Source organism: Phascolarctos cinereus, unplaced genomic scaffold (assembly GCF_003287225.1).
Source record: "Phascolarctos cinereus isolate Bilbo 61053 unplaced genomic scaffold, phaCin_HiC Scaffold_1;HRSCAF=81, whole genome shotgun sequence".
NCBI classification, from domain to species: Eukaryota; Metazoa; Chordata; class Mammalia; order Diprotodontia; family Phascolarctidae; genus Phascolarctos; species Phascolarctos cinereus.
The window spans coordinates 241,918,842-241,940,478 of NW_027555514.1; the positions used below are offsets into that span (position 1 = coordinate 241,918,842).

Below are 21,637 nucleotides of genomic sequence, written 5' to 3' on the forward strand. Positions count from 1 at the left end.
ATGTAAGCCACTGATCTAGATACTATAGGAGATATAGTTTAGATAAGTCATAATCTTTGATTTGGAGAACTTATAATATAGCAGGAAGTTTACAATTCAATTCAATAAATATTCTTTAAGCACATACTGTGGACAGAGCATTCCAATAGGTACTAGAGGATGAGGTATACAAACTTTAGATAATTTGAGTTCCCTTGCTCCCATTAAGATATTAGGAGGAGTCTATCACATCCTCTATATTAGTGGTGTCAGACTCAAATAGAACTAGATCCCTGCCAGCCACATATTGACTTAGAAAACCACAAATTAATATTGCCTGTTATATTGTATTTTCATTGGTTTTAAAACATTACCCAGTTATATTTTAATCTGGTTCCCTAGATGTGAGTTTGAAACACCTGCTCTAGATAAGGATTTCTTCATTTGAGGATGATGTAGCCTTAAGATAGATTTCAAGGGAGGACAAGATTCTGGGAAGTAGGTCAGAAAACTTTTGGCTTTCCAAATTTCCTCCACAAACAGGACATAACATCGCCTCAGAGGAGCAGAAATAAACACAGAATACAGCAGTTGTCCTCCTAAGACAATTTGAGAAGACCCCAGGAAAGACCAGGCCTGCAGGGGTGGAGGTCTGGCCTGAGTGAGGTGCAAGCAGAGTCAACAAACAATAAGCCCTGGAGGCAGCTGGGCTGAGAGGCAGCCTGGGCCTTAGAAATGTTCATCTCCCAGACATCTGACTAGGAGAAGACTGAAGGACCTTCCACCGTTCAGGGATGCCAGACCCCGCTGCGCTGACCAGATGAGTTTGGGGCTGTGGCTACAGGGAGAAGGAGCTAGCACATACCTGGTGAGTGCAGTAGCGAGGGGCAGAGACCCTGTTGGCTGTGGGCACTAACAGGAGAGCAGAGTCCCTGGTTTCAGTTCCAGGGCAGAGAGGACAGCTACAGTTTGATGCCACCAGAGGGACAGCAGGGAGCAAGAACATTTGCAGGACAGCGTGGCTGGGGGCCCTCCCTGTGGTTTAAGAGTGGAGAGGCAAGCCCACATTTGGGCCCTGAGACAGACCCTAGAAAAAAATAGTAAGAAGGACCTGAGACTTGGGGCATCATTCCCCATACCTCAGGTCTACAACTTGATTACATTAATAGCTGCTAAAAACAAAATAAAACAAAAAAATAAATAAATAAAAATGAGTAAGCAAAGGAAAAAGAATCCAACCACATATAGTTACTATGGGGATAGAGAAGACCTGGGTTCATATTCAGAGGAAGATAATGGAGGTAAAAAAAGCCACTCCTTTTTCAATGAGAAACAGCAAATGGTCCCAAGCACTAAAAGAATTCTTGGAAGAACTCAAAAAGGACTTTAAAAGTCAAATAAGAGGGATTGAAGAAAAAAAATAGAAAAAAAAATAAGAGCAATCCCAGAAAATCATAACAAGAAAGTCAACCAACTGGAAACAGAGAATGAAAAACTTAAGGAAGAAAATAATTCCTTGAAAACTAGAATTGGGCAAGGGGAAGCTAATGAACTTCTAAGACACCAAGGAATCATAAAACAAAATCAAAAGAATGAAAAACAGAAGAGAAAGTGAAACATTTTGTCAGAAAAAAACGACAATCTAGAGAACAGATTGAAGAGAAGTAATATAAGAATAGTCAGACTGCCTGAAAATTACTATTAAAAAAAAGAACCTTGATACATTATGATAAGAAATTATCAAGGAAAATGGCCCTGAAATTCAAGACTAAGGATGCAAACTAGAAATAGAAAAAAAAATCCATAGATCACCACCTGAAAGAGATCTCAGGAGAAAACTTACAGGAATATCATAGCCAAGTTTCAAACTCTAAGGTTATGGAGAAAATATTAGAAATAATAAAGAAGAAAAATGATTTAAATGTCACGGAGCTACAATAAGGATTATATAAGACCTAGTAGCTACTATGTTGAAGGACTGTAGTTCTTGGAATATTATATTCTCTAGAGCAAAAGAACTGGAGTTTTGACCAAGCGTAACTTACCCAGCAAAGTTAAGTAAAATTCTGAATGGAAAAAAATGGATATTTAATGAACTTAAAGACATTCAGGTTTTTATGACAAAAACCTCAGAACTTAAGTGAAAATTCAACATATACAATCCAGGAGAAATATAAGGTAAGCATTAAAGACCAATTATAAGGAACTCAATAAGGTCAAATTATTTACTTCATATATGTGAAAATATTAGCAGTACTGTTATGATTGTCATCATTATTGGGTAGTTTGAAAGAAAGGCATGGATTGAGCTGCATTTGATGGAGTGATTTTAAAAAAACTGTGTAGGGAGAGGAAAAAAGGTGTAAGTGTCTCATACAAATGAGGCATAAAAGGAAAAATTGATACAGCAGAAGCTAGTGGGGGAAGGGTGGGTAGTGCTGGAACCTTACTCTAACCAGGAATCAGTTAAAGAGGGAACAACATGTATATATATATATATATATATATATATATATATATATATATATATATATATATATATATATATATATATATATATATATATATATATATATATATATATATATATATGCATATAAGTCTTCTAAATTTAGAAAGAAATAAGAGGGCAAGGGATTGGGATGGAGGAAGAGGATAAGGGATGGACTCTTAGAGGGGTGGGTAGGTTAAGGAATAGGAGGGCAAGGTAGCAGGTAGAGGTAAAGCAGAGGAGTGAGAAGGGATAGGACAAATAGGGTAAGAAGGATAGTGAGGAAAAACAGGAAGGAGGAAAATACACAGCAAGTAATTGTAGCTTAGAATGTGAATAGGACAAATTTACCCATAAAACAGAAATGGATAGCGGATTCAAAATTTGAATTCAACAATATATTGTTTTCAGGAAGCATAAAAATGAGAATACACACAAAGATAAAATAAAGGGCAAGAGTAGATTTAAGGCTGCTTGTAGTGAAATAGTGAGATAGGCCAAACTGTGAAGCAGGCAATCTTGGTCTTGATTAGTTGTGAAGCAAGCGAAGTTGCTGTTGATCACATCCTCTCCCCCTCCCCACCTACCTCTCTTTTGGGGTCTATCTCCCTTACTGTTCTCGTGTTTCCAACATGATTTCCCCAATTCCTCCCTTGGCAATTTGCTCTCATCTTGTCAAGGTAGATGACACAGACATTGAGGAGTTCCTTTCTTAGCCTCAATACAGGTGAATCCAAGTGGCCAGTCAGAAGCACCCACTTTCAAGGACCAGGCTCATTTTGGGCCACCCAGGCTGGTTCTAGCTACCAGAGTTACCCTGTAGACGGGCTTGCCTGCCTCTTAAGAACAGAAAAAAATGGCACCTGGAAGGAATTGGGTTTTTCCTGGGAGCAATAATGGCCACACAAACCAGATTTGAGCCAATATCCTAAAGCTCCAGAGTCATACCGGCTGCAGAAACCCATATACTGAAAGAATAGGTGACAGGGACCCAGCAGGAAGGAAAGAAAACAGCTGAAGAGAGAGCAATAAAGAGGGCCAGGACAGCTACCTACTGCCAGAGGCAATTCGCTGTCACCTGGTGTGCTGGGAGGGAAGCCAGCTGTCTGAGGGGTGAGATGGGGGGGCCAGCAGCACAGACTGGAACCAGCAGGTGAGGAGCCAACTGCCAGTCATTCATCATGACACCGCCGAGGGGGCAGCTGCCACCGCTGTCATCTTCCCAGCTGGGCTGCCATTGGCAGGGTGCTCTCCGGCCTTAACGGACCAGGTGTGGGACTGCTTCCATAGTGCCAGCAGCTGAGCTGAAGACCCCTGACTTCTCTGACAAATGCCACATCTCTGTGTGCCATGCCTTCTCAGCCCTCTCCTTCCTCAGCCCCCTGTCCCATTCCCAGCCAATTTGATAAGCTCATCCACACTAACGGGGCGATGGTACCAAGAACAGCATGGCCCAGTGGAAAGTACACAGGACGTGGAGTCAGGGCCTTGGTTCGAATTTTGCCATTTACTACATATGCAATATTAGGCAACTCATTTTACAAACCTGGGCCTCAGTGTCCTTATCATGTTTGTTATAAATAATTTGATTTTTTTTTCTTTTATTTCCAGTGATGGGGAGGGAACGATGGAAGGAAGGAAAAGAATAAGCCTGCTATGTACCAGATACTGTCCTCAGCATTTTACAAATGTTATCTCATTTGATTCTTACAACAACCCTGCAAGGTAGGTGCTATTATTATCATCCCCATTTTACAGTTGAGAAAACTGAGACAAACAAAGGTTAAGTGACTTGCCTGGGGTCACACAGCTAGTAAGTGTCTGAGGCTGGATTTGAACTCTGGTTTTCCAGAGTCCAGGTCCAGAGGTCCATCCACTGTGCCACCCAGCTGCCTAAGGTAGGAGGGAGAGTAAATAGATTTATGTTCATTAAAAAATTATAGAAGTGAGGGGTTGCTACAGTAATAGAATGTTGCATGCAATTTTCAAAAGAAGTCATCTTATTGTTAGTTTTACTTAATTGTTTTACTTTGTTACAAGAGATCTCTCACAGAGTGGGAGTAATTTGTAAATGTTTATGATGTAAAAACAGAACATGTCAATAATTTTTTTTTGAAAAAATAAAGAAGTTGGACTAGAATGACTCCTGAAGTCCCTTCAAGCTCTGGATCTATGACTCTGTGGTTTGAACTTTTTGAGAAAGTCCTGTTTTCAAGAAGAGGAAGTATGTTGTGAATGAGGAAGGGTGGAAGAGGGGAGGGACTAAGCATTTATATAATGCTTATTATGTACTAAGTGTTTTTAAAAATATTATCCCATTTCCCATTTTACAGTTGAAGAAATAGAGGCAAACAAATGTTAAATGACTTGTCATAGGCCACACAGCTACTTAGTGGTTGAGGCTAGATTTGAACTCAGGTCTTCCTGACTCAGGTATTCCTGACATTTTATCCAAAACACATAGCCCTTTTATCATTGGGTAGAGTCAAAAGGACCCAGGTTTGAAACTTAGCTATGCTATGTGCACGAATGATCTTGGGAAAGGTTCCTTAGCTTCAGTTTCTGTAAATTGAAAAGGCAACATTAGATTCAGCATTAAAACATATTCAAAATGGAGGAATATTCCACATCTCAAGGCAGTTGATTCCATATACCTCTTAACAGTTAGAAAATTTTTGTGTGACATCCATTTTTCTTAAACATATTCTACATTATTTACAATTTAAAATATGCTTCATAGAAGTGCTTAAAAAAGCAAAATTAGGCAATGCACAAGTAATAATCTTTCATTTTAAGTAACAGAGGTAAAAGCTCTGATAAAAGAATATCTATTATGTTAGTGACAAGGACATCTTCGTAAGATGACCTTGCAGAGAAGTCTCTACCGTCTGGTAGTTTCTGGCCACTTTTCAGTGCTTCCATGTTGAACACTTTCCAAGTCTTTCTCTCTTTGATAAGAATTTCTTTTTTCTCTTCCTTTTTGCCCAACCATTTCAGATTTTAGTTTCTAGACCCTCAGTAATAATAGGCTGAAAAGAAGCCACTCTTTGCAACTTCTACCTGGTTTGGCCTTCTAGGGCCAACAGACCAGTCTACTTCTGCCTCCAAATGCTGATACTTTAGATACCTGAAGACAGATAATCTCGTGTCTCCTCTGAGCCTTTTCCATTTTAAGCATTCCTACTTCTGCCAACCTATCATCCTGTGACATGGCCTCAAGGCCCTTCACCATCACAGTTTTCTTCTGGATACTTTCTAGCCTATCCATGTCCTTAGAACTGAATAAAAAATATTCCAGATGAGGTTTGATATGGTTAGATTACCATGGGACTTTCATTTCCCTCTTCCTAGAAGCTGTTCTTCTATTAATACCCAAGGTTGCATTAGTTTTTTGACTACAACTTTGCAATGCTGGTTCTTGAAGTCTGATGCTAAGCTTGTAGTCCACTTAAACCCTCAGATCTTTTTTAAACGAATTGTTTTATCATTATGCTTCCCAGTGGTTAGAAACTGTAGCTGTTTTCCTCCAACTGTCCTCTTCACTTGCCTTGGTGGAAGACATTTCCTTGTTTCTGAATTCTTTTTCTCTCCTCTTCTAATTTGACTTTTACAATATGAACAAAAAGAAGTAAGGTGGGCAGTTTACAAGTTCCCATTTGACCTCTCCCTTCTGATTTTGCCCAGCCTGTTTAGCATACCTGAAAAGCACTCCCTATTCACCACTACCATCTTCTTGGTGGTTAGTGTTATCTTTCCTATTATACAAGAGTTATCTGGGCTTTTTCAGTCCACAAATCCCAGTTGGAAAGGTCATTTATGCTTAATTAGCTAGTCACTATCACCGTAATACATAAACCAGTGATGCCATCTCTTACACACAGTAAGAAGATCAATAGGCATTAGAGTAGAGGATCAATGGGTATTTGCTGACCTAACTTGATTTAGTTACATTGTTTAGACTTCTTCCTATCCAAGAGTATAGGTAGGTGATATAAGTCTAGGAGGAGCCAAAGGCTTTCATCCTATCCAAGCATGTGGGTAGGTGATATAAGTCTAGGAGGGGCCAAAGGCCTTCATCCCATCCAAGCATGTGGGTAGGTGATATAAGTCTAGGAGGGGCCAAAGGCCTTCATCCTATCCAAGCATGTGGGTAGGTGATATAAGTCTAGGAGGGGCCAAAGGCCTTCAACCTATCCAAAAATGTGGGTAGGTGATGTAAGTCTAGGACAACTCAGTGAAGCCATGGCTCCCCTCCTCTATTCCTAACACTGAAGAGCCAGGAGCATGCTATTCCACATATTACATTCTTCCACACCCTTTATTTAGGCTTTGCAAAAGGAACTGGGGAATTCCCTGAATGGAGTCAGTAGTATTAGCACAGACAGACAGGAACTTGTTTCAGAGGCTGTCATTTATTTTAAAGGAGCCTCCTATTCCCCTTCAATTTCTACAGAGCAGTAATTAAGAAATTAAAAGAACTCGAATTCCAAGGGTAAGCTGACAATGAAAGACTGCTGAGGCAGTGAGTTAAGAAATACCCATTCTGAAAAATGAGAGAAAGCCCAGAGCCTTTGCTGGGAAGAAGAGAGAGGGGGAGTTCACATACAGATGGGATTTTTTAAAGCAGCCATTGCTTAATAATGTTAGCATTTACATTGACCTTTAAATGGATTGTTTGGCTGGAGACAGCTTTCTGAAAAGCTGGTTTAGTAGGGAAATTGCCCCAAAGTTTGTACTGAGATCCTTTCCAAAGACAAAGGCCATCTGCCTTCATCTGGGACATTCCCAGTTTAGCCAGGTCATGGAAGTGCATACAGAAATAGACAAAGATTTCTTTAGAAAAATGAAAATGTACCAGTACTATAAAAAGATCTGAGTCAATGAAGGTTTCTTTCAGAGTTTATATCATTAAATGGTTTAGTTTTTTATGTTAATTAACCAATTAATGTGGTGGCCATGGTTGATCTTTTTGGATTTTTCATATTATATATAGGTATGCATATGTGTATGCATATGTGTATATACATATGCACATTGAGAGGCAGTGTGGTGTAATGGATAGAGATCTGGCCTAGAATTCAGGAGGATCTGGATTCAAAGCCCTGCTTCTGACATATAGTGACTTCAGTCACTGGCTTTTCTGGTTGGCACTGTGCTATCTTTAGCTGAATTGGTAGAGTGTTCTTTTTATCAGGAGCATTATTGGGCTTTTTCAAGCAAGACAAGGACCATTATCCTGGACTGGCAGAAGTCTCTCTGTTTTAACTTCCTTAGAACTTTGACTCTGAGATTTGTCATGTCCAGGCAGGAAGGAGGGAAGGTCTTACCTCTCCTCTTTAATAATCATTCTTGGTTCAAAATAAGTTTCCTAAGTAAGAACCTCCCTCTTTCCGGTGATCAGTCACAATTTAGGAAGTTACACTTAGCAGACTCCAGTTGGGGTCATTGACCATGTAGAGCTAGGGGAAATAGAGGGTATGAATATGGAGCTTACCTCAGATGCAAGTTCATTGTTGATGCCTCTCATATTGAATTGTGCTAGTCAAACTTGAGACCCTTTATAGGAGGGAGATGCTCCTTCTGCATCTCAAAGGGCTTTCCCCTTTACATTTCAGTGTCTACCTTTGACCCTTCAGGGTTCTGCTTTGCAAAATCTAAATGGGACAAACTGTTAGAGGTAAATGGGGTACTAGTAGAAGGTAAGAAACGGTCAGCTCCCCATGCCCCATGTAGTGGCCTCCCCAGAAGCAGCTCTGTTCTAATAACCCAGGATCTTTGTCTTCCTGCCATAGAACAGTGTAGCCTCACCCTTTGCACTACTCACCATATGAATAACCTATGGAGGGGGAAGCTTAGTGGCGCAGTGGATAGAGCACCTGTCCAGGAGTCAGGAGGACCTGACTTCAAATCCAGCTTCAGACACTTACTAGCTAGCTGTGTGACGCTGGGCAAGTCACTTAACCGCACCCCTCCCCCTCCATTGCCTCCAAAATAAAAAACAAAACAAAAAAAGTTAAAAAAAAAAAAGAATAGTTTTTGGTGCTCATCTCAGGTACAAAAATTCCTCATTATGGCTCTGTAGGCACCACAGACCTATTATAAGGAATTCCCTTTGAAACCTGGAAATGCTGCATGAATGTGAAATGCTAAAGGAGGAGCAGCTGTGGTGTAATGAAAACAGCTCTGTATTTGTAATCAGGTAGGTGACCGAAAGTTTGAGTCAGCTCTGTGTCTCAGTTTCCACATCTGTGAAGGGGCACACGAATACTGCTTATCTCATAAAGCTGTTATAAACCATATGTGCTGTTAGCCTCTATTTCCAAATCTGTAAAATGGGAATAATACTGCTTGCCTTACCTCATATAATATATATACATATATGTACACACATATGTGTGTGTACATATATGTATGTATGTATGTATTTATTACATGTATTATAAATATAGAATTATTATCTCATATAATACCTCATAGGATTATTATGAGGCTCAAATGAAATGATGTATACAAAATGCACCTAAAGTACTATACAAATGCCAGCTATTGTTATTTGGAGGTGGCTATGCCAGGTCAGCTAGGTATCACAGTGGACAGAGTACCTAGCCTGGAGTCAGGAAGATTCAGACACTTATTAGCTGTGTGACCCTGATCAAGTCACTGATACTTGTTTGCCTCAGTTTCCTATCTGTAAAATGAGCCGGAGAAGGAAATGGCAAACCACTCTGGTATCTTTGGCAAGAAAATCCCCAGAAGTCACTCCACCTTGTTTGCCTCAGTTTCCCCATCTGTAAAATGAGCCAGAGAAGGAAATAGCAAACCACTCCAGTATCTTTGGCAAGAAAACTCCAAATGAGGTCAAGAAGAGTCAGATAGTACTGAAACAACCAAACAACATTATTGGCTGGATTTAGGCTAGTCACAGAAATGTATGTAGTCAGTTAACAAAAATAAAGCCAAGCTTAGCTGTTGGGGAAAGGACTGATCGCTCTGTGATTAAACACACAATGGGCCATTTAGCTCAGTTCATACGAAAACCACATTAAGCAATTTAGTGTTAACCTGGGCTCTTCCTTGTTTTTGTGCATTGTCCTTTCATATGGTCACAACATCAGGATATTCCTGAAATAGCCAGTCACCTTAAGGCCGTTTGTATGCCTGATTTGCCCTTTTTAAAAACATCACTGGATCTTCACAACAATCTTGTAAGGGTGGTACTACAGGCATAATTTAACACAATTTTCAGATGAGGAAACTGAGGCTTGGTTAGATTCAGGTACCAGTGCCCATCGTTACATAGCTTAGTGCCCTAGCTAGCACTAAGTGCCAGAAATGGGATTTGAACTCAGATCTCTCCCATCACATTCCACTAAATGATACATTGTGTTCTGTCTCTGTATCTGTCTCTATCTCTGTCTCTCTCTGTTTGTCTGTCAGTCTTCCTTTTGCTCCTTTTGGTAGGTAACGCGAAGCCTGGCTGCCAAGCAATCCTGCTACAATCCTTCTCTGGAAAATGATATCTTCCATGACTAGGTCAGTGTCAGGATACCTTGTTGTAAGCTCTGGCTGATTAAAACCCAGTTGGAGAGGCAGCATTGGGCAGGAGGAGGGCAGGGGGGGCTCAGGGAGGGGTAGGAGATAGAGTCATAAACACTTGGATTCAAATCCTTCCTCCAGTTCTTACTGTTGCTGTGAACAGGACCAAGTCTCAGCTTCTCTGTGCCTCAGTTTCTTCATTTATAAAACAGACATAATTGTGAATAACTCACAGAGTTGTTGACTGTGATGCTCAAATGAGGTAAGTATGTAAATTTCTTGGTAAACCTTAAAGCTCTATATAGGTGCCAACTATTATTACCGAGCTTTCTGGTAGCATAGTGGGAGAAGGGCTATGAGAAGGTTTCTTATTTCTTTATTTAAAACAAGAATAGAATTGTCCAGCTCTCACTACATTGAAATAAATCCAATAATAAATTATATAAACACTCGTTTATAACAGATATCTCACTCTCTATAACAGATGTTTCATTTACTTGTCATAGAATGTCACCTCGTCTCACCCCTGGTTCTGAAAAAAAGAATTCAGACATCTCTTTTGCTGTTTAAATCTGTCATTATGAAGACAATTTCCCTCATAAGTAATTATATGAAATGTAAACAAAAAATGGCTGCTGACTCATTGTTAAAGGATATTCTCCCTGTGTCAAGACTGATGGCAATTTAATTGTCATCTGTCCATAAATAGGAGAGAGGAATTTGCCATCATTTTAAGAAGATAATGACTGGCAACCTTCCAGATGCAATTACTCAAAGACAAGACAGCATTGTGTGGGCTGCAAAGTCTTACACAAAGGATATGATTTATGCATGAGGAAAGTGAGGGCAGGGAAGAGGAAATACTGCTTTTAAGCCCATTACAAATATAAGTAAATGATTGGAAAAAGATAGCGCATTGAGCTAATGAAGGACACATTCCTATACATAATTATAAGCTCATTTAGAGAGAAAGTGCCCTGTAATTACTGACATATCCTATACAGAAGTACACTGGGTTAAATTTGAGCTCATGTTATGATTCTTTAAAAAAAAAAACAGCTAGATCTGTTATTTAATTGACATAGGGAGCTCCCAGGTGAGGAAACTCCCTCTACCAATGCAGATCAGCACCTTCTCTGTGACTTATCATGTCTAGAACACTGAGAAGTTAATTGACTTGTCCAGGATCACATAGCCAAGATGTGACAGAGGAAAGAAGAGCTCAGATCTTCCTGCTCTTATATAAACTAGCTCTCTATCTGCTCTGCCATGTTGCTTTTCATGCTTCCCAAAGCTAAATGGGAAACAGCAGCAAATCAGTCCTTTACCTTCCTAGCAATAATAATGAAATAAGAAAGAGAACTGACATTCATGCGAGGCAAATTATTCTCATTGCTTCATTTCACCCTCACAATGACTCTGTTAGGAAAATATTAGAGGAGTTATCCCAATTTTGGAGATGCAGAAATCTACAGAAGTTACATGATTTGCTAGGGGCACATGGTTAGTGCCAGAGGCAGGATTCAAATCCAGATCTCTCTTGATTCAAGGTCCAATGCTTTTTCCACTAGGTCTATGAATGGAAGCAAATCTGCCTATTACTCTGAATGAGATGAATGGGTTTCCCAGGGAAAGAAAGTGTTTAGCATCATGGTAACAGCATTAGTCTTGAACATTAGAAAGAATAGGAATTTGTCTGGATATCATCCCATCGCCCCACCCCACCCCATTTGAAAAGATTCTCACCTGCCTTTCTATGATTGAATTCCACCATTATAGCTTCATTTCTTTGGATCAAGAGATTTACTTCTGTTAAAATTAAAGCCTCCAAACAGACCTCATTACATATTTAGCAGGCTTATATATCTTTGTGTGAATATTAATATAGGCATTTTTCTTTACAGCCAATAGTTGAAAGTGATTTTTTTATAGATGGAAATGGAGAACTCATGGTGTGCCAGGTGCCTGAAAATGGAAGGAAATTAGGGCAGGAGGGATGACAGACTTCATCTGCTTTATAATGTTGCTTAGCCCTAAATGGATTCTGGGAATACTGTAGGGAAATATTGAAAGAAGCATGTCACAGAAGAATATTTGGGATGAGAAAAAGGAAAAAAGCAATGCTCAAGGCAGCATTGGAACTGGATGGCATGCCATGAAAAATGCTTCCAACTGAGGAAAGGAAATTTGGCTTGGGAATATCCTAAGGTTACTGGAGGTAAAGGGAGGGAGGAGATGTCCTAATAAGGAGTTGTGAAGGTAGATATAAATAAAGGTCCATCAGGTTTAAGGATGCTATAGCTCTGGCAGTGAAACTATTACTAGTCCCATTTTACATATGACAGAGTGGATAGAATGCTTAACTTGGAGGCTTTAAGACTTGTATTTAAAAAAATCTTACCTCAGATACTTACTAGTTATCATTCCCCTTTCCCTCTTCCTTTGCAAATAACAACCTCTCTGTGCCTGTGTTTTCTCATATACAAAATGATGGATCCACATTCCCTCCTCACCTTCACCCTCAGTCAAGGACCTTGTCCTACTCTTGACCAAGAAAATAAAGGTCATCTGTTGTATGCTTCTTCCTTTTTTCAGTTCTGCACATCAACCCCCTTCATAATATCCTCTTTTCTCTCTTTCTTTGATCCAACTCAGAAGTGATGGCCTTTCTCTAAGGGACATCCCCTCCTACCTTCTCTGGGATCATTTCTTCTCTGATCATTCCTTCTCGTTATCTAATCTTCCATCTTTTTTTTTTTTTTACCCATTGGCTTCATCACATTGTGAGTAGGGATTTTTTCTTCCTTTGTACTTCTATCAGATATTGTCTGGCTAATAAGAATAAGAAAATCTAATTTTCAGTATCAGAGGCAATTGCAAAATGGATGGAAAGCTGGCCTCAGATCCAGGAAGACATAGATTAAAGTCTTACTTCTGATACATACTAGCTGTGTGACCCTGAGCAAATTACTTAACCTGCCAGTGCTTTAGACATCCCTCTAAAAATATATTTCAAGGAATATGCCAAACTTCATTGATAGAGGGAGTTTCAGAACTCTCTATACGAGTAAAATCACAGGGCCATTCCCTATTCCAGTTCCTATTGGGGGGTGGGGGAGTGGGAATCTCCAGTTGTCCTGATGTGTATCTTGCCACTGAACCCAGATGGCTCTGGAGGAGAAAATGAGGCTGGTTGTAAAGCCCTTCCTCCCTTAAATTCAATTCACTTGCAAGTCATGTCATTACCTTGCTGATGTTATGGTCTTCGTCAAGAATGAAGGACAAATAACAACAGCAACAATCCCACTGAGGCAAGAGGTTTATCAGAGACAAGATGAGAATACTACTTGTGAGAAATTAGGAATCAGACAATTAGCACTCAAGAGTTTAAAAAACATCAAACAAACAGCATCATTTTAACACTTTATTCTACAGTTTTAAAGAAGCCCAAATGTTGGTAGTATAGGGGGAAGTGCTCATTTATCTCATAGAATTGTCTTTAATCATAGATATTACAAGGCCACAAATACCAACCATTGAAAAATCGGAATTTGTGTTTGTTTAAAGAAGACGAGAGCTGCAAAGTTCTCTGGATAAAAGTGGCACCACTAGAAAGGGCTGACAAGCTGCACAAAGTACATAGCAGGGCAAGGAAATTTCTTGACAGCAGCGATTCAAATTATTCCTGCTATTGTAACTCTTTGACAAGAAGAACAAAGAATGAAGCCTATATTTAGGATGGCACCATTTTCTTTTATTAAGGCATTTAGTCAGAGATCCCAGTTTCTTAACCTATAGTCATTAGCTAGTTGAAATTGTAGGTTTCCTAGTTAAACTGCAAGCAGAGGATTGTGAAGGTATTCTAAGAGCAACAGTCTCTCAAGGAACGTGTCATTGCCTGAGAAATGGGCAACCAAGCCATTGACAAAACGCAAAGGAGCCTGGATCTGAGTCTTATCACTAGGTCTTTTTCTGCAAAAACTGTCTCATCCTGTACAGTTTGGGAACAGACAGATGAAGGTTATATCCAACAGGAAAATGATGGCAGTGGGCTTTCTATATGCATAAGTTCATCTATTTCCTACTTCCTGTCATCACTAATGCAGAGCTCTGTCTGTTACTGCCTCTTCCATCCCAAGACTTAATGTGCTCAGATTTCAGACTCTAGTTCAGATTTGCCCAATTGGCAGTGTTTGCCCATGATGGTGTTGGTGAATTTCAAAGACCCAAGTCATTCATTTATCACCTAAGGGTCTCTTTGAGTTACAAGCAAAAAAATTAGGCCCAAATAAATGTGCAAACAAGGGCTTGAACATTTTTTCCCTCTCATGTCTAAAGCAAGGCCTATACAGCTTACCTCAGTTGCTCTCCCCTTTTATTATTTAGAAAATAAAATAGAGGTATCTTGGCACAGTGGATAAAATGCTGCCCTTGGAGTCAGAAAAACCTAGGCTTAAATCCTGCCTCTGATGCTTTGCAGCTGTGTAACCCTGGGCTAGTCACTTAAAATCTCTACGTTTCAGTAGTAATAATGATGGTGATGACAACTAACAATTAACTAACACTTACTATGTGCCAGGTGTTGTGCTAAGCACTTTATAATTATTACCCAATTTGATTTTCATGGTAATCCTTAGGAGGTAGGTGCTTTTATTTTGTTGTTCAGTCGTTTTCAGTCGCATCTGACTCTTCATGACCCCATTTGGGGTTTTCTTGGCAAAGATACTGGAGTAGTTTGGCATTTCCTTCTCCAGTTCATTTTACAGATTAGGAAACTGAGACAAACAGGCTTAAATGACTTGATCAGCATGACACAGCTAGTAAGTGTGTGAGGCTGGCTTTGAACTCAGGAAGATGAGTTTTCCTGACTCTAGGCCTGGTAGTCTATCTATACTATGCTATCATACAGCTAGTATCTGAGGCTGGATTTGAACTCACATGTTCCTGACTCCAGTACTGGCACTCTGTGCCACCTAACTGCTCCTATCAGGCATGATATTTATCTACTAAATCAGAAAGGACTATTATCTTATTGGTTATTATCTTATATGATGACAGAAATCATAGGTCCTTTGTGTGTTTGCATATTATTTGTTAAAAGGAAAAAGAGAAAGTATGGTATAGTGAATAGGAAGATGGCTTCAGAGTTAGGAAGACCTGGGTTCAGGTTTAGCTTCTGATACAAATTGGCTGTATGACCCTGGGGAAGTCACAACTTCTCAGTGCCTCAGGCTTCCGTTTAAGACCTTAAATCACAGAGAAAGCAGCAGCAGCAATAATAGCTAGCATTTATAAAATGCTTTAAGTTTTGCAAAGTACTTTGGGTATGCTATCTCATTCAACATTCTACACTGGGAAAAGACTGAGAAGTCCTTAAATCCATGAGCTCATGTATCTGGTCAAAATATATTTATTTTGGGTTTTTTTAGGCAATTGGGGTTAAGTGACTTGCCCAGGGTCACACTAGTAAGTGTCAAATGTTTGGTCTGAGGCTGGATTTGAACTCAGGTCCTCCTGACTTCGGGGCCAGTGCTCTATCCACTGTACCACCTAGCTGCCCCAGGTCAAAATCTATTTAAAAAGAACTGAAAAATAATAACATAATAGTACTGTGCTCTCCTTTTATCAGAGTATCTTATCAGAGTATCACTGCCATTGTTTTCCTGTTGGGCGTAACCTTCAATTGTTTGTTCCAAATTGTACTAAAAGAAATTCAAAGAATCCTAGAGTCCATAATTTTGTGAGCTGGAGGACACTTCCTGGCCATCTGGTTCAACCCATGCACCAGAGGAATATGCCTGAACGACAAGTGTCTATTGGCCTCTGCTTGAAGACTTCCAAGGAGGAAGAGCCCACCAACTCTTAAGGCATCCATTCCACTTTGGGACAGCAATAATTATTGAGAAGTTTTTTCCTGACAGCAAGCTTCATTTTGTCTCTTGGCAACCTCCACGCACTGCTTCTGGTTCTACCCTTAGGGGACCAACAAAATGGGTCTAAAATTCTTCTTCCACACGTCAACCCTTCCAAATATTCAATCCAGTCATTACTGAAAGCAATGGGCTCTTTTATTTGGGGTGGTTAAGGGTAGGCACTAACTGAAAGTCCTTCACTGAAGAAGGCAGGGATAACAAAGGTAGCTAGTAGGGCAACCTGATGACCTCTTCACAATGGAGCCAGGACTGATACCTATAAGCTAGGGCAGCCTTTCGATGCTTTCATACTGGACCCATGACTAATGTCTATAGTGAAACTGAGAAGGGAGAAAGAAGTAATACAACCAATGATGTTGGCAAGGAATGTTACCAAGGATGTTACCTATAGCTGTAGGCCACAGGAGTAAGAAGTCCATGATGATCTAATTCTACTGGGGTCGTGCTTCAGTATGGCTCACTCAGCTTGGGAGTCGGGATCAACTGGGAGGTCATGGCCATGTGGGTATGAAGGCTGCTTCAACAGTTTTATGGAAAGGACATGCTCACATTCTAGTAGGTCTAATTAGTTTCCCACCCACCTGAAGTCACAGGCAGGGAAGTTTTTAGCCTAGAATGTCAGGTTTGATATGGAGAGGGAGGAAGGTAGGGATTTAGAGAAGGGGGAAGTTAGAAAGCAGGTCCCAGACAGAAAGACAGGGAAAGACTAGGGAATAGACAGGCTACTTAACAAAGAAAGGCTGGGCCGAGGTGGAGGGAAGAGATTTTCTCAGTTGATATAAAGAGAAACTTAAGCTTAAAAGTGGGAATACAGAAGAGCATTTTGGTCAAGGCTTCATACCTCAAACATAGGAATCCCAGAAGAATCCTGATGACCCGAGAACCAAGGCTTTAGCACATCTTATAGTAATCATAGATATAGACCTGGAAAAAAACCTTAAAGGCTTTTGAGCCCACTCCTACTCATTTTACAGAAGAGGAAACTAAAGCACAGAGAAATTAAATGACTTGTCTGAGGTCACACTGCTATTAAGCAGCTCAGCAGGATTTGAAAGCAGGTCTTCCTAATTCCAAGTCTGGAGCTCTATCCATTTCATCATCTAGTTACCCTGTAACAGGGAGGGCTACAGGAAGCAGAGAGAAAGAATGCCCACCCTCCCATAGATTTCTTTCCATGTGGCTAGTGGAAATAAGACCTCGCTTTTTTACCACTGGGTATGAGAATCATGGAGATCTCTACGTCCTTCCCCAAATATGTTAGGGAATTGAATGGGAATTAGTTGTGATGCCTTCTGAACACGTAAAGATTGTGCCCGATTCTGTTAGAGGGAAGTGCAAATAACTCTGTTACCCAATTATTACTTTGTTGCTATCTCAAATAAGTATTATGTTATTGAGTTTGTGTTTCCTTCCTGGTCGGAAAATGGTGGAGTGGGGAACATGAGATACAATTTGCATCATTATGATTACTTAACTCCTCTTACCAAATACAGAGTAGGAATAAATTCCAGAGTTGAGTAGCATCCCCCTTCAACTACGAAACAAACAAAAAAAATGACAATTTTCCAAAATAGTTATTTCCACCTTCCCTTCCTTCTGTGGATACTAAAACACTTTAAAAAATTAATCCTTCAGTGTTAGCCATGCGAAGGAACGAAAGCCATCAAAGGAACTTTGTTAAATGAAGACACTTTTAAGACATCAGCCAAACAATCTACTATTTATGGGTCAGGGGTCAAGGTGATATGGTGCAATATGGACCCATGACTAATGTCTATAGTGACTGTAAAGAAAGTGACTGGATTCATCTCCTGTGTCTGATAACATACTGATTTTATGAACCTGGGTAAGTCATTTGATCTCTTAGTGCCCTAGGCAGCTTTTCAAGCCTCCAAATTGCAGAGCAGTGTCCAGTCTTGTTGGTAAGAGAGAGTATCCTCTACCTAGGAAACCACAGGTACTATACAGAATCCAAAAGGTATATAGCTACAGCATAGCTGTTCTGTGACAAGTCATTTGGCTTGCTGGCCTTCAGCTGCTACGAACCTTCTTGGTGGACTTTAAAATAAGTTTTTTCTTTTAATCCTTGGTTATTCTACTCTTGCATGCTGACCTCTGTGACAAGGTGAGAGCAAGGGCTCCTGATATGGCAGTTTCTAAGGCACCAGCCAGTTGAATGTCACTGTTCTAATTGCACTAAGAAGAAAGAAAATGGCCGACCAAGTGTTTATCTCAGATGTTGCAAAAAAAAAAAAAGTCTGACAGTGGAGAAGTAGAGACAACTGTTGTCTCCCTCTCCTGCCAAAAAAGTCTGTTCTCAGTGTAAGAAGATTATATTATTTGAATTAAAAAGTGGAAGAAAGTAAATTTCTGGCCAGAGAATGAGAATATTCTTGAAATAAAGAAATTGGGTTAATTGAATCTCAATCATTCTTGTCCAGTTTAGGGGATACAGAGCTTGAAATAATCTCAAGAGCAGCTGCTATAGCACTGACCCAAACAGACAATAGTCTGTTCCCACTGGGAACCTCAGTCTCCAAAGCTAAATCACCGCTTATTCATTCCTTCTGGTTAGTGCAAGGGGAAGGACTAGTGTCAGAGTCAGGGGAGCTGGATGTTGAGTCCTGGTCCGTGCCTCTTGTTACCTAGGCAACACTGGGCAAGTCATATATTTTTCTGGGCTTCAGTTTCCTTATTTATAAAATGAGATAATTGGAGTAAAAGATCACAGGTCCATTCCAGCTCCCAATTAATCAGTAAGCATTTTTTCAATAATAACTCAAATTTTATGGGTCTTTATGGTTAATAAAGTAAGTTCCTTACAATCAGTCAACAAGCATTTATTAGGCACTTACTGTTTGCTAAGCACTCTGCTAGGAGCTGAGGATACAAGACCCTTGGGGATCTTCCGTTTTGTCAGTAGAGGGTAAAAAAGGGAACACAATAGGTATACATATGTCTATACAAAACATGTGTGTAATGAGGTCTGTATCTCATGGACAGGGTGGACCTGCAGGAACTATCCCATATGGTGTATAGACTCCATCCCCTGGCAACTTCTGGGAAAATATGAGACTGAACCATTAAAAGGGCTAGTCACAAATCCAGGGTGGTTTCTTGGTACTCTTCTGGGACGGGTGATGAGGGGGAGAAACTACTAGGCATTAAGCCAGAAAGGGTGAAATACAGTCTGGATTTTAAAAAGGACCTCAAACCTTCTAACTTCCTTTTTCCTTTGACTTCTCATTTCATTGTGGGGCTTCCAGTGAGAGGTGGGAGAGAGGTGGACTTCTGCACTTTGGCAGAAAGAGTGAATTGCTTTCACATGCTAACTAGTGCCAATGCTTGCCTAGGCAAGCTGAGCCTGGGCCTGAGTCACTGGTTGCTTTTTCCATGTTGTATTTCCTTCTCTGAGTATAGGTGACCAAACAGCAGTCTTGAGATGGACACATTGCATCCTCGGATGCAATCTCATGAGTTTGAGAACATCCCAGTGAGACTGAGTGGAAGCAGGAGCTTACACATCAGACACGATGACCAGTAAAAGAATGAGCCCTATCACTGGCCTACCTCAACAGAAGACGTTGACCTGGAGGGATATATTTGGATACTGCAGAGTAAAGGTGAAATGTGAAATCACAATTCAGCAGCAGTCTTTCAAGCTGCTTCATGTCCTATTTCTTGAGTCTTGACCTCCCAGGAGAGTACTTATATGTAATAAGAGTTATACATAATAACAGTTTTAAGTTACTGCTGTTCGTGTTTTTCTATCAGTGCATATTTCTGAGTTTTGTGCATGTTGAACATCTGTTTTGTGCAAATAAATATCTGCCCTATACCTAATTTACATTGTACAATTACTACCTTTCTACTCCCCACATTGGTGAGATACTAGAAATGAGCCCAAACCAGAACTTTAAGTAAATTTACCCAAGGCCCTTGGGTTAGGATGGAAAGAGCCACAGAATGTGAGAAAAAGAACTTGATCCTTTTCAGGTGGTCAGACAGTCCTAAGTGTCAATCTAGTCTTCATGCGTAAGTCCAGAGGTGAAATGAGCCCCTAAGCAGAGGGGAAAAGAAGAGGGCATATCATCCCAGTCCACTGGGCTCAGCAACTCTGTCTACTATCTATAAAAGGTAAACGTAAGGTAATTCCAGAGAAGGAAAGTCTTAATGGCCACGGGGAATAGAGAAAGAACTCATGTAAGAAGTGATATCTGAACTAAGCTTTCAAGAAGGCTAGGATTTCTACAGGACGGAGGTGAGGAGGATTGCATTCCAGTAACATGTGAGAGACTACAAGTAGGCCAGTGATCCTACAATTACTCATTTGTTCAATAAATACATATTATTGTTCACTATGTTTCCAGCATGGCTAGATGTTGGGAGGAGGTAAAGAGAAGTATAAAGCACAGTTTCTCAAGAATCTAGTTAGAGAGGATAATAACTCATGGGATCACAGAATGGGAGGGGAACTCCAAGGTCATTTATTTTAACCCACATCTGAAAAAGAATCTTTTCTGTTGTATACCAGGAAAATCATCATCTAGTCTCTGCTCAAAGACTTCCAATGAAAGGGAACGCATCACCACCCAAGGGAGTCCATTCCAATTTTGGATAATTTTTAGGAAATCTTTCTTTTCACAAAACCTAAATTTGTGTCTTTACAACAAGTGCCGACCTTCTGCGACCAAACGACAAGCTAATCCCTCCTCCACATGAGAGCACTTTAAACACTGGAAAGTCACTTTCATGTAGCTTCCAAGTCTGCTCTTTTCCAGGCTAAATCTCTTGTTCATAGAATCACAGAGGTGACAAGGGTATCACTGTCCCACCCCACTCTTCTCACCCTTTACTCCCCTCTATGCACTCCACAATCCAGCTATTCTGGGTTGCTTACTGTTCCTCACACACTCTCTCCTTCATGCCTGGAATACCTTCCCTCCTCAATTCTGCCTTTTAGAGTCCCTGGTTTACTTGGGGAATAACCTCATGTCCTGGTCCCTTCTATAGGAGGCATTTCCTGGTCTGCTCAGCTTCTAGTGCCTTCCTCTCTCAGATTACCATCCATTTTGTAAATATCTTATACACATCTATTTATTTACATGTTATCTTCATTATTAGAATGGAAGTTCCTTGAGGGCAGGGATTGTTTTTGCTCTTCTTTGTATCTTTGGCTTCAGTGCAGTATGTAGCACATACAAAGTACTCAGTAAATGCTTGTGGACTGATTGATTGAAATCACCTTCTTCATGGATGCTCTATCTCTCTATTAAGGTAAGAGCCAGAGCCCACAGAGTTGCCCCTGTCTGACTAACACCTTTTGAATATACCCTGGTGGTGACCACCCAGCCAATCCACAGTCTGTCTCCTCAAAAGGTGGCTAGCAGACTGGAACCAGCTCTAGAAAACCGACATCTGCCCCAAATCAGGGAGCAGAAACTTAAATTACACATTATCATGCCTTTCCAGAAGTCAGCTTCCCAACCCCTTCTACATCATTGTCCCTTATACCTCCATATAATGCTTTAAATTTAGTAAAGCACTGTCCTCATAAGAAAATAGATAGTTTATGTGTCCCCTTTTAGAAGTGAGAAAACCTGGACTTTGTGAAGCTGTGGAGACTTACCCACGATCACATAGTTCTCAATGTCTTCTTAGGTGGAATTCAATCCCAGATGATCTAACTGCAAGCCCA

At 40.3% G+C, this 21,637-nt stretch overlaps 1 long non-coding RNA gene across 1 annotated transcript; it reads left to right on the forward strand.

The window, feature by feature from the left end:
* The first annotated feature begins 3,658 nt into the window (after positions 1–3,658).
* On the forward strand, positions 3,659–19,767 carry LOC110195915 (uncharacterized). The gene is made up of 4 exons (XR_002321052.2): positions 3,659–3,740; positions 4,082–4,195; positions 9,908–10,003; positions 19,360–19,767. It is a non-coding gene; the product is annotated as an uncharacterized LOC110195915 (long non-coding RNA).
* Positions 19,768–21,637: the final 1,870 nt, after the last annotated feature.